General features: G+C 44.0%; 1 protein-coding gene across 13 annotated transcripts in view; it reads left to right on the top strand.

Annotated features, from left to right (window-relative positions):
- The window catches only part of SYNDIG1 (synapse differentiation inducing 1), a 205,023-nt gene that overhangs the window by 91,551 nt on the left and 100,785 nt on the right, over positions 1–12,687 (top strand). The gene's annotated exons all lie outside the window — the stretch shown is intronic.

Below are 12,687 nucleotides of genomic sequence, written 5' to 3'. Positions count from 1 at the left end.
GCCCAAGCTGGTGGTGGGCTAAGGGCAGCCCAGGGTAAGAAGGCCACAGACCCCCAACACCATCCTCATTCAGAATCAGCAGTGGTTGGCGAGTACACACCTCTCAATATATTGAGAACCTTGCTAAGGCTGTTGCGACAGTTTTGCCCAGTTTATTCTTGGGGTCAGGGTTTGCCTACCTCCTGAGTCTGCCATACCAGAAGTCTGGCCAGGATATTATCTAAAGTGTTAGACGTATGTTTTCCAGCATGCACTAGATACAAACAAAGAACATGTTCAAATGCCCACAGATGGCTTGTGGTTAGGTTAAGAATTTTAAGCAAATTAATTATCTTTAAATAATATGACATATATTTGCTTTTAGCATTGTAAAATTAAATTATTCATTTTCCTCCCTTGGGATAGTCTGTAAATAAAAGAAATATGTGTGGATGCTCCAGTCTCTTTGCATCTGTGTGTGGATCAGTCGCTCAAGGGGATCTGCTTTGTCTCCTTACAATCGCGTATCGTCTGGCGTTGCAACCACCTTACTCTGTGAAGAGGCACCGCAGGAATAACTTTGGCTCATCTAGAAATTAAGTTTACTTTCACAAAATAAATATTTGCCGCTATTAAAGGCATTCTAAATACTTAAAATTTCCAAGGAAAAATTCACAAGTATTTTGTGAAATATATGTGATTGGAATGGTAGTATGCCATTTATCATTTTAATTTTCCATATCAAGGGTAACTCTCATTTAAATGTGGAACTCAAGGCATGTTTCTTAAAAAAAAAATCAATATCTTTATATTCTCATCTAACATGTTCTCATCTTATATATGTCAACAAAAGGCATTGGTGTGTGTAATTATAGCCATTTGATAGGGAGATAATCTCCGAGATAATAAATCCTCTGTCATAATAACACAAGCGGATCACTCTTCATATCCTTCTGAAATACTTTTTGAAAAGTAAAAGGATGGGGGCATCAAACCAAACTTGTATGCTAAAGAAATAAAAGCCTTTTTAGTTTGTCAAATTTGTACTGATCAGATCTCTTGATTGTCGCTTCCCAGCCACTAGTCGAAATTGTGGGTGAGGAGCCACCTTTTCTATCTGGAGCTGCCTTAATAAAGAGAATCATTGTCAGAGAATTAGGATCTTTTGTCACTATAAGACTGTAATTAATGTAATGAAATCAGCTTTTGTATGTTTCCATGTAGCTGTGAGCTAAACGCTTTCTAACATAGGTAAATGTAGTTTGAAAAACAATGAAGAGAAGGCCTGTAACCTTGATGAATCTCTTCCATACTCAGTTTTCATCAAGTACCAGTAAAATTTTGATTCTAAACCAAATTGTAGTTTAATAACGTTTCCCCAAGCTTAGCTAAGGTCCACTTATTTCAATAAATACTCATTTGAACGAACTCCAGTACAGAGAGGATCTTTTGGAGCCCCTGTGCTGTAGATTTGCTTAGTGGTTTGTGAAAACGTGGCCCCTTGTGCGCCTGCTGCTGACTCCAGCACTTCGCGCTCTCGGATGTGTGTACGGAACAGCCCTCCGCAGGATTAGCCTTGAGATTTTGGGAATACCATTTAACCTTGACCAGTGTTGATAAAAACAGCATCTCCTACTTAACATGTCATAATATTCTAAGAAAAAGAAAGTAATGTAAGCATTAAACTTAACATTTGTTAAAGAGGCGCATCCTTTGAATTGAAAGTATTGGTGATGAAGACGTGCTGTTTTACAGGGGTGATGAGAAGCATGGTCCTCATGTCACAGTACAGTTCAGGTATCTGTGAATCAGCCTACTGGAAACAATGACAGAACACATCATTAAAATCCAGGATGAGCCCAACATTTATTTTAACCAATATCTTTCATTTTTTTCTCTAACAAACCATTTCACGGTGTTTCTTAAAAACAGAAGAAAAAAGTCACACAACTGAAACATAGCCTGGGGTGCACGATCAACTCTTGCGTGTGGAAGGAACCCGTCGTACGTGAGTGAAGGTGCAGATATGCTGAGCCTCAGTGCTCTGGGAGTGTCGAGTTAGATTTTCCGTAAAAGAGGCGGCTTGTCCGTTCGAGGGGCTGTGCTTATTCAAATCATTAGAAGGGCGAGAGAGGCTCTGTCCTTAGGGTGAAAAACAAGCACATCCACCTTTAGTGGAACCTGATGCAGTGGTGAACATGGCCTGTGCTGTTATCCATTTGGAGGAGACAGGAGTGGAAGGAGCTGAGAACGAGCCCTTCACTGTGGAAAGAGTGCAGGGTCACTCTCAGCACACTCGTCTTGAATGAGGGTTGCGTTCTCACTCACGAGTGGAGAGAAGCAGAATAGAGCTACCTTGGCTGTCCTGGAAGTTGGAGCCGCGGAAGGTCCCAGAAGAAAAGATGTTTTCCTCCTAGATAATGAAAATCGCATTGTGTACCGTGAGCTTGTCACCAGAGAAATGCTAGACCGTGTTGGGAAAAACAGCCTCTGCCCAGTTTAAATAATGAATCTACAAAACAAGAAGTACATGCTGTTGTGCAGTGTGTTGAGTGAAAAATGTCCCCTTTGTACGGTTCACCTGAGGCTTCAGCAAGTTTTCACACTGTGCCTCAGACATATCTGTAAGCAGAAAGTAAGCCAAGCTACAGTGCTGCCATATCTTAGAGGACAAATAATTAGAGATCTCGTGTTTGGAAAGGTGAGAAGTACCAGAGGATAGGGTGGAAGTCTGTGTTATCATAAAACAAATAGAATATGTGGAGTCGGGGAACATACCTCAGAGTTGAAAGAAGTATGTTTAGAAGCAGGACACATTATTGGACTCTCCTAACCCTACTTAAGACGTTCCCCTAGAGGTCTAGACTGTGAAACATAGATTTAGGAATGATTTAGCAGAAATAACAGTGGTGTTTCCGGGAGGCTTGCTGGTGGAGGGGGCCATCCGTAGCTTGAGGTCAAAGCCCAGAAGACAGGCATCTTTCCAGCAAACTAACCAGTGCTCTACTGGCCTAAGCTGGGTGAAATCTGGATGAGTTCCAGTATGGTAGATCATATGGGATCTTACTCAAACGTTTCTTCAAGAAAATTAGGAAAACTCAAGCCTTTGGATAGAGTAAATAATTGAGTCTCCTCTTCTAGTACTTTCGCTTGTATCTCTTTAAAATGATGGCTTGTAGCAGATCACCCAGAGTGAATAAAATGCAGACTCCCTGTGCGTGAGTTCAGGGAGTGCCATGGGCAGGGCCCTCCACTGCCTCCATGGCTCTGCCCCCAGCCCCAGTCTCAGGAGCCTCCTAACCACCATATGGGCCTCTGCAGCCATTCCCGATGCCTGAAAACCTGGAATGCTCTTTCCCTTGCTCTTCCCTTGGCTGGCTTCTTGTCAGCATCCACATTACAATCAATATCATTTTTTATGAGTTTGGTTTGTTTTCATTTATTTTCTGTTTTGTTTGACACAGTCCTTTTAGGTTGAGTTTCCCAGAAGGAGACAGCAATGTGAGGATTCATGAGCAAGTGATTTACTGAAGAAAATGCTCCCAGGGAAGACTAGTCAGCCAGCGGAAGAAGCAAGATAAGGAGAGGAGTTGAGGAAGGAGAGAGTTTCAGGCAGAGTGCCACAGAGGGGAGCCCCAAACTGGCCCTGAGAGACCTGGAGTGTGAGTTATGGCCCGATGGCCTGAGGACCACTTCTCCCACAGGCGCTGTAGGTGAGTGCTTTACAGCCTGTCGGGTGAGGAGCAAAGGCATAAACTCTTGCATGTTATCTCCAGTGCTTAGCCCAGAGCTCCTTAAGTCGGCACATGATTAATATTTGTATTCATTAATTTATTAATGAATAAATGAGTCAGTCAGAGGGAGGAGAACTCCAAGGGCCATTTCATATTTTTTTTAGTAGAAACGAAGCCAAACTATATGAGCACCCAAGCTCCTTGAAAGTCTTCTCAGTAAGAATCTTATGTGACCTTGACTTTGTTTAATAAAGTGCTTTAAAAAGTCACCTGTGTCAAATGCAAGAAGCAGCAATGGAACTTGGGCCTGCTGGCACACAGTCCGCTCCCCAGGGGCTCTGCAGTAGCAGCTGAGCATCTTCCTGTCTGGGGGACTGCTGGGCATGGCACGTGTTAAATTGCTCCCAAACAACTTTTGGCACCTTGTTGAAACACAAGAGCAGATTGTGTTTTTCACAAACCACAAAAACAAAGACAGACTCCAAATAAGGAATAAGAAGAAAACATGACATTAAGAATACTATGAACAACACACTATTAGTATTTCATTAAAAAAGAAATCCTGTGGTCATTTTAGCCAGATGGATCTTACTCTGCAGAATAGGAAGAAGCAGAAGAAAAGCTGGAGCAGTGGAAAGGCAGTGGGTGGCGGCCAGGCAGCGCCCACTCTCTGCACTCGGTCCAGAGCCCCCGTCCTCAGCTGGCGTCCACATCCTCCTGGCTCTCTCTTTAAACACAGAGATGCAGAGATCATACCAAACCAGTTAGATCAAAATCTCTGGCATCAATATTTTTCTTAAAGATCTGCGGGTGATTCTAATTTAAGACCCACAAGTCTAAGGTGTTCGTATATGCCACCATCTTAACCAAGACCAGCTACTATTGAACGTCCTCTTCTGTGATTTACTGGGCCTGTTCCCAGGTAGATCTGCATACAATCACCAACCCTCACACAGGTTTCTTAAAGTATGTTCCATGGAACACTCACCGTGGGGAAAGAAAAGGTTTGGCAGCACTGCTTGCCTGTCCCACCTCTTGGAAACTCGTGATACTCCCTAGAAAGTCACAGCCTCACAAATCCCACAGTTTACAGGCAGCCACAACTCACACATTTGACTTTAACTCAGTGATTCCTGATTCATTTGACCCCGAGCCTTTTGGTTTTCAAAACACTGTTTATTTTGACTTCCTGAACCAGTGTGTCATAGCACACACTGGCCTGGCTGTTCACCACCTGGTTGGGGCTGCCCCAGGTGGGTTGAGTGGGAGGAAAGTGCCTAGTGACAGCTGTGACAGTCCCTCTGAGGAGAACCTGCATTGCATCGCGTGGCAGGAATGAAGTCAGCGCTTACAGTGTGGACAAGCCCCAGAAGGCCACTGTCACCAGGAGAAGACTGTCCATCTTAGAACAAGATGAAGAAGCTCATGGAGCCTGAGGAATCTGGAGGAAGGGTGGAGTCTGAACTAAGAGTGGAGAACAAGGGGAGTAGCAGTTAGTTTGTCATCATCGTTGCTTTCTGTTTGGTGAAGTGGACATTTGGCAAAAACATAAGTAGCTCAGGCAGAAAGCTGGGGAGTGTCCCAGCTAGGGGACACTCCTGATTAGGGGACACTCCTGATACACTGGGCAGAGAGGCCTCCCAATCTTCTTTTTTGTCCTCCCCAAATCCCCAGTGCATGGTTGTATAGTCTCGTTGTAATTCCTTCTAGTCCTTCTAGGTGAGCTGTTGCCACAGCATGGCTACTGACAGAGCAGTGGTGTGGTTCCGCACCCGAGAACTGAAACTGGGCCGCCAAAGCGGAGTGCACTGAACTTTAACCACTAGGCCATCAGGGCTGGCTCAAAAGAGTCTGCATTTCTCACAGCTTCCAGCCAATGCTGATGCTGCTGCCCCTGACCACCCTCTGAGCAGCAGGGGCAGGGGCGTTCCCTGCGGGGTCCAGATGGCTTTTTCTAATCCACTTCCGGGACAGAGATGGTGTAAGACCAACCTTCACTGGAAACATCGTCCCTGTCTGGAGACAGGGCTGTCCTTTATACCCCTTTTGGAAGCTGAAGATCCATGCCAGCCTTGTAAGGATGGGCCTTCACACCCTAAGACAACTCTCACACTCCGCCCCTTCTCCACCCCAGGGTGCCAGGCCCTGGGCAGAACACTCCCGATGTCTCCACTCTTCCTGGTACAAGAGTATTCTACTCTTCTCGCCATCTTGTCACTCTGGATCCCTCTGAAATGAGCTGAGAAGTGGACAGTCCAGAAGTGATCTGATGTGTGTGGAGCAGACTGGCGTCCCCCGCGTCTCCTTTCCAGATACTTCCCACTGCAGATCACAACCTTAGAAGCCCTCTCTTCTTTGTGGCCTGTCAGCTCTGCCACGGCTTTGTGCCCATCTGGGCCGATCTGCCCCCCTCACTGCCTCTCTCCCACCTCCTGCTGCAGCTCTTCCCACAGTGGGCGTGGGGCCCCTCCCCCTGCTCCACGCTCAGCCTCGGGGCTCAGATGTGTGGTGTAATGGGGATTGGATCCTCCATACCATATCGATGTGCTTCTAAAAATGCAGCCACTGGTCCAGGTTTATGGAAGAAAGTAAGTGAGATCCTTGTGCTGTGCCTGCTGGGGGCTCAAGCTTTTCTCTGCTTCCTCGGACCTAGAGGAAATAAACTTACATTGTGTAAGTCCTAAAAGGGACTCACACAGCTCTCTTTCCTTTGTGAGCAGATTGGGCCACATCATTCCAGGTGGAACAGTCCCCTTGTAACATCCCCATCTGTCAGTTGTTAGCCTGGGCTTGGGGAGAGGTGTGAGAATATCAGACTCCTAGGGTTAGGGGCCCTTGAGGGGCTGTCTCTTTCCAGGCCAACTGCTGATCTGCCCATTTTGATTCCCTTCTCATGACGCCTGGAATCACCCCTGGCTGGCAGGACTTCAGTATTTGGCAAATCAAAACCAAAGATAAAGACGATAGGGACTTTGAGGAGAGTTTTGAAAGAGCCAGCTGACAGACAAAAGAGAGGCGCGTGTTGTCATGGTCATCTCCATGGATCTAGAAGCAGCAGAGATTTTCAAAATGTGACAAGGAATTCCTGTATTTCCATAAACACTCAAAACATGCTGTCAGAAGGTGAAGGCAGTCATAGCATTTGGTGTATGGGTCAGGGCTGGTCTCCGTGCTGGGTGAGGGAGAAGCAGGTGCCATTTTCTCCCAGTCCTCTTTCGGAAGATTCGCTGCAGCTTCAATTCGTTCACTTGAACAGATGGTGGTCCTGGACCTCACACTTCTCCTTCAGGGGTCACGAAATCCACTACTTGATAAACTGGAGTTCTCTGAGATAGTGTAAGTCTAATATTTATTCTAAAGACCCAGGAAACTGAGGCCGGGGCGCATGGTGAGAATCAATATCTACTAGCTCATCGGAGAACCTACAGGGGGAAACTGTCTCACCCATGTCAGGAGACAGAAAGTATACGTGTCCTGTAAGAGCCAACCTGTTGACAGTGAAATGGGTACCTGTTGGAATCAGAAATATAAGTTAGATAAATTATTATTACTTAAGAGGTGCTGGAATTTCTGTAAACTGAGTTATCCGCTCTCCTTACCCTTAAATATGATTGGACCCATAAGGAGAATTTCTGTATGGGGTAGAAAAGGCAAGAAGAAGCTCTTTGACGATCAGGTCACGTGTGACAGGAAGAGTGACTCGTGTCCTGTGTGCTTCCCTAGCTAGTGCTTTTTCCAGTTCAGTCAGGAAGATATTGGCATCGCTGTCTTACAGATCATGAATTTGAGCTTCCAGACAGTGGTTGTCCATCTTGGCTGCATATTAGAATCACGTATGAAACTTATAATCACATATAAAATACTTATAAAATCTCTGGTGCTCTGGGCATCAGGAATCTTGAAGCCCCTAAGTGAGCCCCCAAGGACAGCCAAACCCCAGGACATTGGTGTGTTGCCCAAGGTCACACAGCTAGGAAGGGACAGACCAAACTTTAACTCCAAATCCTGTGCTTTTTCTATTCTACTATATTGACTGACCTGTATCTTAAGGTCATGTTGATGCAAATTATCTAAATCAGAACCAGAAACCCCAGTCTTCTATTAAAAATCAATTTTCGTAATTTTACTCCAGAAAAAAAGTGCAAACAAATATTGAACCTCAGTTGATGACATGCATGCTGAAGTGTTTAGGAGGAGTTTACTTTGAAATACATCAAAACAAAAAAAAATGAAGTGACAGATGGATAGAAGGATGAACAAATTGGTAAATATATGATAAAGTCAGTACAGTAAAGATGCTAATAGTAGAATCTAAATGATGGATACATGAGCATTTGCTGTGTAATTCTTTTAACTGTTATGTGTGCTTTATCTATTTGAATGCACATTGGTGCAAGGAATAAGAATGATGTTGTCGCTGCACCATTCCTTCACTAATCTGTTTTTAACCTACTGTTTGAAAACTATCATCCACCAGTTTCAGTGTTGTGTTTCCCATTCTAGAGTTTATATTGACAGGCAAATGCATTTTTGTAGTTGAGTTAATTTACTGAACAAATGTTTAGCAACATTGCTTTGAAAAAGAAATGGGCCGTCACATTTACATTTAAATGTAAAGTATATCACTATAAAACGTTTAAAAGAAAACATAGAAAATCTCTGTAATCTAGAGTGAAGTGAAGAGTTTTTAGATGTGACATCAGAAGCACAATCCACAAAAGAAAGGATACGTAAATTTGACTTCATCAAAATTAAAAACTTTTACTCTGCGAAAGACTCTGTTAAGATAATGAAAAGACAAGCTGCAGACTGGGAAAAAATATTTGCAAATCACATGTCTGTCAAAGAATTTGTCTCCAGAATATGTTAAAAAAAAAAAAAAACTCTCTAAACTCAAAAGTAAGAAGTCAAACAATCTAACTTTAAAAAGAACAAGATTTGGACAGACGCTTCACCAGATAGGATCTACAAACGGGAAATAAGCACACAAAAGGATGATTAATATCATCAGCCATCAGGGGAATCCAGACTGAAACCCTGGTCAGATACCAGGCTCAGCTCTTCGAATAGCTGAAATCTGAAAAACTGGGCCCGCCAAGGGCTGGTGAGGATGCAGAGCAGCCAGAAGTCTCCTTCATTGCTAGTGGTTGTGCAAAACAGCACAGCCACTCTGGAAGTTCGTCATTTTCTTGTAAAGTTAAACAAACACCATATGACCCAACATTCCCACTCCTGGGTGCACACGCTAAAGAAATGACAGCTCACGTTTACACAGAAACCTGTATGTGTATGTCACAGCATTTATTTGTAATAACCAAAACCCGGAAACGAATGCCCTGCGGTGGATGAAGGGATGGACACATGGTGGTACTTCCTTATCACTGCGTATTACTCAGGAATAAAAAGTGATGAACTGGTGATACACCAGGAAGCTCGAGGGTCTTGTGCTGAGTGGTAAACGCCATTTCTAAGGTCACAAACTATCTGATTCCATTCCTGTAACCTCGAAAAGACACTGGTGTAAACCAGACAGCAGCTCAGTGTTTGCCAGGGGTTGAGGTCGGGCAGGTGAGTGACTAAAGAGGCAGAAGCGGGAGGGCGTTTCTGGAGGTGGTGGAACCTTCCTGGGTCCTGGTCGTTGTAGCGGCTACGCACACTGCGGTAGTTTATACATATGCACATCTGTACACATATGCATATTGGATAAGGTCTTCTTTAATGAATTGTAGGATTATCTCGATCGTCTTCAAACTAACGAAAAATACAACTTACATACATGCTTTCCTTTCAATACAGCAGAATGTTTCAGAACAGTAAAGAAAACTGGGAAATTAGTGATTTTTAAAAAATGGCTGATACTCAATTACCTAGACCACCCCAGCCCAGACCTCGATATGTAACCTAAGGCTTGCTGTAATTGTATTTTGTACAGAGGCAACCTTTGGTTTGGAAAATACGCTAAGTCTTATAAACTAGGGGACACCCCTGGGCCACGGGTGGTTCCAGATGTGTGAGGCTGTCATCCATGGGCCAGCAGTGCGGGGCTAAGAGAGACTGGGCAGGTGCTTTGTGGAATCAGCTGAACACAAGATTCTCCTAACTCCCACGTTTCAGGCAGTTGACTTTGCTTGTCGAGATGGAATAGTCTCACTGCAGAGGAGCTGGTGGCTTTGGCCAGTGCCTGAAACTTTGAGAGGACAGAGGAGACTTGGAACAAGTCAGGTGGGAGATGCGCATTCTACCCACCCTGGATATCTTTATAGACATGGCTCTCACTCAAGCCAAAGAGGTTTCTGGTCCCCTGGGATGGAGGACAGGGTTGGGCAGGATAGGGGAATAGAGATGGACACTGGTCTCTTAAAGGAAGGTCTCACTGTGGTGGCTACCTGCACTCCTCACTCGGCTTCCAGAATAATTCCTGGCACATCCTAGGGACTCAGAGACTATTTGTTGCGTAGATGGATAGTTGTGGATGGATGGATATCACGACCCCCCAAGTTTGCCTTTGTTCCTGGGAGGGTTCACATTCTGCCAGACTTCCAGCCCGCCCCTCCTCACCTTCATCAGTCTGAAGTTTTACCCATTGTTCTGCTCTGAGCCCCTGAGGGTGGACATCCTGTGGGTAGCGTCACTCTGGGCACTAATGTCCTTTGCCAGGTTCCTCTAGGAGCTCTTTGCTATGTGGGGCCCTGGCAGTGGGCACATGGTGGCCCTGTCCTTTGAGAAGGTGCCTCTGACTGTGCATGGTGCCCATGCTTTATTCTGGAAGCCACTTTTGGTTTGTTTGGCTCAGGCACATCTCTTTGGGGTATTCGACGTCCTGTGCTCCTGTGGGCAGGTGTGTGATACCAAAATACCACTAAGTAGCTTCTCTGTGGAAACATGAAAAGGACAAACTTGGTGAAATACGAAATTGCAACGTAAAATGAATTATTCATGTGTCATGAAAAAAGTGAATTCAATATTTTTTTCCCGTAATGCTCACAGTGTTTCCATTAAAGCACAATTGAAAAAATATGCGAATGCTTAATCCCCAAAGGAAAAAAAAATCAATAAAGTATAATTTTTTTCCTTCTAAAATGGCACGTGTGAGAGTTTTTTTGATGTTTTATTTTTGAAATAATTTGTTACAAAAATTTGCAAAAACAGTACAAAGAATTTCTGTATATCTGTCATCCAGTTTCCTTCAGTTTTTTTTTTTTTGAGGAAGATTAGTCCTGAGCTAACATCTGCTGCCAATCCTCCTCTTTTTGCTGAGAAAGACTGGCCCTGAGCTAACATCCGTGCCCATCTTCCTCCAGTTTATATGTGGGACACTTGCCACAGCATGGCTTGATGAGTGGTGCCATGTCCCTACCCGGGATCCGAACCAGCGAACCCCAGACCGCTAAGCGGAGCATGCAAACTTGACCACTGTGCCACCGGGCCGGCCCCATCCTTAATAGTTTATCATACTTGCTTTATCATTCTATCAACATACATATGTTTTTCTGATTTGCACGTAAGTTAGAGACATGATGTTCCTTTACTCCTAAAGGAACCTTGTGTATTTTCTAAAAACAAATTCAATTATAAAAGTCAGGAAATTAAAACTGTTACAATACCGTCATCTAAAGAGCTTATTCAAACTTTTCCATTTCTTTCAATATTTTCCTTTATAGCAAAAGTGAAAATAAATTGAGTCCCCGGTCCAATTCAGGATCCTATATTGCGTTTTTTCCCCATGCCTCTTTAGTCTTCTATAATCTGGAACATTCTCTCTGTCTTTGTCTTTCATGACCTTGATGTTTTTGTGGAGTACAAGTCAGTTTTTTACTAGCAACCCTCCACTCAGTTTTATCTGATGATTCCTGTCAATCGGATGACTGCATTTTTAGCAGGAGCACCCCAAAGTGATGCCGTGCCCTTCCTGGTGCGGTGTGTCAGGAGGCCCATGGTGTCAGTGTGCCCCATTACTGGTGGTGGTAACTGTTCATATGTGGGAGACCGTGCCTGCCAAGTTTCTCACTGGCCAAGTGACGGTGTTTCTTTGCAGTTAAGTATCTTGCAGGGAGGTACTAAGAGACTCTGGGAGCATCCTGTGTTCCATTAGGCACTCACCTACTGGTTTTAGCATTCTTTGACAAATTTCTAGCTCCTTTGCTCCTTCTATCTTTATTAGTTGGCATTCAGCTGTGAAGAAGAGTTTTCCCTTCCCCTATGTTTATTGTTTTATCCAGTTATTACTTTATTTCAGGCTGGACCATTGATTCTTATTTTATTCAGTGAGTTACTATCCCGTCTTTACAGTATTTATTATATATTTATTGTGATGCTGCCTTCGTTACAGATTTGACGGGGGGCGGGATGAAGGGTTGGCTTCTGAACCCTTTTGATGTAGTTCATCGTCCTTTAATCATTGCTTATTATCATTCCTAGTACAACAATCTGTTCCAGATGTTTCTTGTAGGTTGGCAGCCCTAGCCCTGAAATCTGCCATTTCTCCAAAGAGCCCTGTCTCCTTTTGTTGGAGAATGGTATTTAGAAACCAACATCTGGGAGCTAGGTCTGCTCATTGCTGCTGAGATGGGGGAGTGTCATTGTTTCTAGGCCCACTCAACAGACTGTGCTGGGAAATATATATAAGCATATATGTGCAGAAACATATCTATATAACAATGTGCGTGTATACATAGAGCACGTATACTTTTATCTATCTGTAGATACCCTCAATACGCTCAAAAAACTGATGCTCTCAATTCCGACCCAATTAGTTCACATTGATATCCTTAATTCTTTTTTTAACTGAGGTCATAGTAGTTTATAACATTGTGAAATTTCAGTTGCACATTATTGTCGGTGGCCATATAAATGCGCGCCTTCCCCCTTGTGCCCACCCCCCAGTCCCCTTCCCCCGGTAACCACTAATCTGTTCTCTTTGTCCATGTATTTACTTATCTTCCACATATGAGTGAAGTCATACCGTGTTTGTCTT

The sequence above is a fragment of the Equus przewalskii genome, chromosome 21, assembly GCF_037783145.1.
Source record: "Equus przewalskii isolate Varuska chromosome 21, EquPr2, whole genome shotgun sequence".
Lineage (NCBI taxonomy): Eukaryota > Metazoa > Chordata > Mammalia > Perissodactyla > Equidae > Equus > Equus przewalskii.
Note: the sequence above shows the minus strand (reverse complement) of the source record. Positions and strands in the feature narration are given on the sequence as shown.